General features: G+C 44.5%; 1 long non-coding RNA gene across 1 annotated transcript; it reads left to right on the forward strand.

The window, feature by feature from the left end:
• The first annotated feature begins 423 nt into the window (after window positions 1–423).
• LOC147584498 (uncharacterized) lies at window positions 424–4,937 on the forward strand. Its single transcript, XR_015255519.1, has 3 exons — window positions 424–469; window positions 3,602–4,162; window positions 4,518–4,937. It is a non-coding gene; the product is annotated as an uncharacterized LOC147584498 (long non-coding RNA).
• Window positions 4,938–5,914: the final 977 nt, after the last annotated feature.

Genomic DNA, 5,914 nt, shown 5'->3' on the forward strand with positions numbered 1-5,914 from the left:
CACCCTCTTTTACCAACAAAACTCTTTCCATCTATGCCTAACTATAGTACAGTGATATTCTCATGTTTGAGGGCGATGAAAGAGTTTGGAAATAGATTGAGGTGAGGATTGCAATAACATCACGAATGTAACTAATGCCTCTGAATTGTATCCTTAAAATGCCAAGGTTTGTAAGCATGGAAGTTCCTTAAAAAGTTAAAAACAGGGGCGCCTGGGTGGCGCAGTCGGTTAAGCGTCCGACTTCAGCCAGGTCACGATCTCGCGGTCCGTGAGTTCGAGCCCCGCGTCAGGCTCTGGGCTGATGGCTCAGAGCCTGGAGCCTGTTTCCGATTCTGTGTCTCCCTCTCTCTGCCCCTCCCCCGTTCATGCTCTGTCTCTCTCTGTCCCAAAAATAAAATAAAACGTTGAAAAAAAAAATAAAAAAAAAAAGTTAAAAACAAAACTACTCTCCCATCCAGCAACTGCACTAGTAAGTATTTACTCAAAGTATACAAAAGTACTAATTCGAAGGGGTACATGCACCTTGATGTTTACAGCAGCATTATTAACCATAGCCAAACACTGGAAAGAGCCCAAATGTCCATCGACTGACGACTGACGAATGGGTAAAGAAGTTGTGGTATACATATACAATAGAATACGACTCAGCCATCAAAACGTATGAAGTCTTGCCATTTGCAATGACACGGATGGAGCTAAAGAATATTACGCTAAGAAAAGTAAGTCGGTCAGAGAGAGACAAACATCACTGATCTCGCTCAGATGTGAAATTAAAAAAACAAAACAAAACAAAACAAATGAGCAAAGGGAAAAGAAAGACAGAGAGGCAAACCAAGAAACACGCTTTTAACTTTAAACAAACTGATGGTTACCAGAGGAGGGTGGGGGGATAGATGAAAAAGAGGATGGGAATTAAGGAGGGTACTTGTGGTGAGCACTGGGTATTATATTTAAGGGATGAACCACTAAATTCCACACCCGAAACTAACAGTACACTGCATGTTTTTAACTGGAATTTTAATAAAAAATAGAAAAGAATGCCAAGGTTTGCCATATATATTTTTAACACAATTTAAAAATACTAAAAATGACATACACTAAAAACCATTGGAATTACACACTTTAGATGGGTGAATTGTATGGTACGTGAGTTATATCTCAACAAAACTGATGAAAATTATTCAAAGTATTTAGGATTTTTATTTAAACCATTGGCATTTGGTGCTATCCATCACAATCTTTTGGGAACTGAGAAATTGCTCCTCCTGTCTGACAACTAGTCACTTCCTTTCGCAGCACATTAGACGGGTATATTAGAGACCACAGAAACACAAACGTCCCCAGGTTTGAAACACACCAGAGGTGGGGCGCCTGGGTGGCGCAGTCGGTTAAGCGTCCGACTTCAGCCAGGTCACGATCTCACGGTCTGTGAGTTCAAGCCCCGCGTCAGGCTCTGGGCTGATGGCTTAGAACCTGGAGCCTGTTTCCGATTCTGTGTCTCCCTCTTTCTATGCCCCCTCCCCCGTTCATGCTCTGTCTCTCTCTGTCCCAAAAAATAAATAAACGTTGGAAAAAAAAAAAAAAAAAAGAAAGAAACACACCAGAGGGGCGCACCTGGGTGTCTCAGTCGGTTGAGCGGCCGACTTGGGCTCAGGTCACGGATCTTGGCACTTTATGAGTTCGAGCCCGGTGTGGGACTCTGTGCTGACAGCTCAGAGCCTGGAGCCTGCTTCACATTCTGTGTCTCTCTCTCTCTCTGCCCCTCCCCTGCTCATGCTCTGTGTCTCTCTCTATCAAAAATAAATAAAGTTAAAAAAATTTTTGAAACACATCAGAGATTCATTTTTGAAAAGAAATGGAAGGGAACAGGGGCGCCTAGCTGGCTGGCTCAGTCGGTAGAGTGTGCAACTTTTGATCTCGGGGTTGTGAGTTCGAACCCCACACTGGGTGTGGAAATTACTTAAAAATAAAATCTTAGAAAGAAAGAAAGAACCAGAAGGGAACAAATAAGTAGAACTTGGCAGAGACAGACTGTCACCTAGAGATGGGCAGCACAGCCAGAGGGAAGTTAAGAAGTATCCAGGGGAAATGAAAACCACGCTTGGTAGTGATAGGCTTTTTATTTTAATCTATGAGATTTCATTGAGCAGCTACTGGCTCCAGGCCCACCCAGCACAAGACAGGTCCCCTCATGGGATCACCTGTAGCTGTCGGGTCTGAGCTGCAATGGGAGGCCTGGGCCTGGGGAACCTCGCAGCTGTGCAGGGATCAGGGCACAGTTTCTCCATGTCTAGACAAGCTCCTGTGTTGGTCCTCCCCATTCCTACCTCCATGCCCTCAATCACGCTGCTCCCTACACCTGCAAAGTCCTTCCCTCTCATCAGCGTTTCTCTGAATCCTACCCAACCCCCTCCTTCCCTAGCGCCCAGCTGGAGAGCCACCTTCAAGACAAACCAAACTGGTTTCAAAATCATTGTAGACACAGTTCCCAGATACTTTTGACCAGGCAGGGAACGGGGTGGGGTGGGGGTGGGGGGTGGAAATCAGAAGGGTCTAACAGGCTCTCATTTTTGGCAGGGGTAAGGCAAGCAGAACAGGGCTAAGGGAAAATACTGCCCCTACTATTCCCTACAATTCTCAGGAAGTGGTGTGAATCCTCCAAGTTTACACCCCCTAGGTTACCTAATGATCTTCTTTCAACACCGTTTGCATTTCTTTAAAACTATTCATATAATATATTTAGTGACTTTGCATGTTAATTCAGTGTAATGGCCTGTCTTTACAAATCATCCTTCTGTAATTATAATGGGAAAAACAGGTTATGTGCACATTTTTTCTCTCCAAGTTTGACATCTAGCTTTTGTTAAATTCCTATTAATTGCTACTTTTGGGGGCTTCTAAGGAAATGTTTGCACTGCCCAGAACAGTTGCTTCCCAAGTTTTCAAAAGTTACACACGTAGAAAATGATAGGGGTGCCTGGGTGGCTTAGTCAGTTAAGCATCTGACTTCGGCTGAGGTCATGATCTGGCCATTCATGAGTTTGAGCCCTGTGTAGGGGTCTGTGCTGACAGCTCAGAGCTTGGAGCCTGCCTCTGATTCTGTGCCTGCCTCTTTCTCTGCTCCTTCCCCACTCATGTTCTGTCTCTGTCTCTCTCTCAAAAAAAAAATAAACATTAAAAAAAAAAAAGTCACACACATAGAAAATGATAATTATTTTTTATTTAGGAATACAAAAGCAAAGGGCTAAGGCAATCATATCCCCAATTCCTCTGCGCAGGGCCCCAACTCATTCATTCATTCATTCATTCATCCATCTATCTCCTTCATTCATCCATCCATCTATCTCCTTCATTCATTCATCCATCTACCAATCTATCTCCCTATCCATCCATCCATCCATTCATCCATCCTTTCCTTTTTCCTTCATTCTCCCCTCCTATTCCCACTTCCCACAGACAATAGTTCTGAGTGTTTAATGTGTACTATTTTGTCTCCTGTGTTATTATAAAATGTATAGTTATTTCGTACTCCCGAATGTCCAGTTTGTGTAAGTGACATCATGTTGTAGATCTCATTTGCTTTCTTCCTTTATTCCCTGAGCACAGTCTTGCTGTGTCTACATCTAAGCTGTTACGTTGGATTTCAGGGTGGACACCTCCCACGCCTAGCACCCATCCCCAGGGGTGGGCACCTGTATCGCACCTGCCATGGCGATTGCCCTCGTACGTGCCCCCTTATGGACCTGAGAAGGATTTGTTGAATCACAGGGGTTACAGATATTCGTCGTGAATAAGTACTGTCTACTGCTCTCCAGACTGCTGTCTACCCTAGTCTAAGAGCTGTGTGTAGCATTTCCTACAGGCCCACAACCACAGCCACACCTGGCATGGAAATGAGAATATTGATACGGACACCAGAGTGAAAAGATAAGAAAAATAGGCCCTGCCCTTGGGCAGCCTGAGGCCCTCCAGCCTCCCCGAGACAGAATACCCATTCACATCACAAGGCATTTCTCTGTGTCACAACACAGATGAGGAATGCTGGGGTAGGATGCCCTCCCCACTGCTACTATCTTCTGAAAAAATGACTCAAGTCTCAGGATTGTGTGGAATGAGGGAGAGTCACTGTTAAATTTCTCAGGATGTCACTTTGGTAATCTCTGTTCCACCAGGAACAGTTGTTATGCCCAGAATTCGTGATCCCCAAAGACCACTAGGGAGCCGAGTCCGATGCAAAAGCAAAGAGCCTTTATTCGAGCTAGCTCGAGCTCAATCCCCTACCTGCACCGACACAGCGGTGAGATACCAGGGAAAGAGAGCAAGTTTCAAAAGGACAAAGGTTTTATTGGGGCCTGGGGCAGTTGGTGAGGTAATGGCTATGGCCTCAGCCGATTGGCTGGGGAAGGGTCCTGGGGAAGGGTCCGAGTCCAGTTAGGCAGGTGAGGGGGGGGTTACTCAAGGGGAGGAGGTGTGGTCAAGGTGAAGGACACAGAACAAGATGGAGTCGGCTGGCGTAGGCCCGCCCTTTCACAGTCACGATTGCTGACCATTCTGCCACCATCCTGGGAGCTATATCCATCTAAGGAAGAAGCATATGCGGACAGAACTGGTCAAGGCCTCACGGGCAAGGTTCTGAGGAACAAGCAGAATCCAGGCCTGCTTGACTGCAAACCACAATCTCTTCCTATGCCTTTGTGGGACATACTTCAAGAAGAAGGGGCAGAAATAAGGGCTGCTCAAGAAGTTAACTTTGCTCCTTGGGGAACGTGGAAGTGTTCCCTGCAGAGTCACGACCGGGCTCCCCCATGAATGCTGCAGATTCCAAGAGCACAGGTCCCTTTCTTTTGCTTTGTCACCTTGGGGTTTTAGGGATTTCAGTATAGCAGTTGAGATACAAACCCATAAACTTTATTTAGAAAAGTACGATGATCTGAGAACCATAGAGTTTGCTTTGTTAGGTTGTGTGTGTGTGTGTGTGTGTGTGTGTGTGTGTTGTTTTCCTTTAGAAGTGTAAATTAAGTGACTGATGTGTTTTCACAGTCTGTGGGTTGAGGCTGACAGAAAGAGTAAGGTAGGTACCTTTTCCATTCCTAAATAATGGAAAGAAGGAAAAGATCCCCAAGAGTTTATTTTTTTACAAAACCCTTTTGAAAAATCCTGGTTTATGGGGATGATAAGGAGATAAATAGCTCAAGAGATGACATCTTCATTTATTCATATGAAATGTAAATGTTTGCTGCAGTCCGGAATGAGAATTTTCAGGATATCCATATATATTAAGTTCCGGAAGAGGGAGACACATTTGCTTACATGCTTCTCTAGAAATGAAGATAATATATTAACCAGGCAGAAAGCTAATCTAGTATGCTTGGCTTACATTTCGTAGTTTCTGACAGAACCACAGGCTGAGGATAAGGAGGGACGGACATAATCCCCTTCCTAATAATGAAGTGTTTGTCTACTCAGGGGTCATCACGGGCATACTGAGTGGTTCTCTGGATTTCCAGAACAGCATTTCCACCATCTTTCCACCTTGGTTCTTTCATTAGATGTATGATGTCCAATATATGTCTTGGGGACTTAGGACATTAGTGTGAGAAAAAGAAATGGGACTTCAAAGAAAGAATACTAAAACAGTGACTCCAACAGTTATAATTATATGTACATAATTTAGACATGGTTAATTATGGTTTCCCATCCACATATTTAGAAAGACTGTAGATAGCATAATTTTTGGTTGTGATAAGGTACGATGATATCGAAATACACATGCACGTGTCTACACAGATACACACATGCAAGACCAGAAGCCAGGGCGCCTGGGTGGCTCAGTCAGTTAAGTGTCTACCTCTTGATTTCAGCTCCAGTCATGATCCCAGGGTCGTGGGATTGAACCCTGTGTAGATCTCCCTCT

Source organism: Puma concolor, chromosome A1, assembly GCF_028749965.1.
Source record: "Puma concolor isolate L17-30 chromosome A1, mPumCon1.1.hap2, whole genome shotgun sequence".
Classification (NCBI taxonomy): Eukaryota; Metazoa; Chordata; class Mammalia; order Carnivora; family Felidae; genus Puma; species Puma concolor.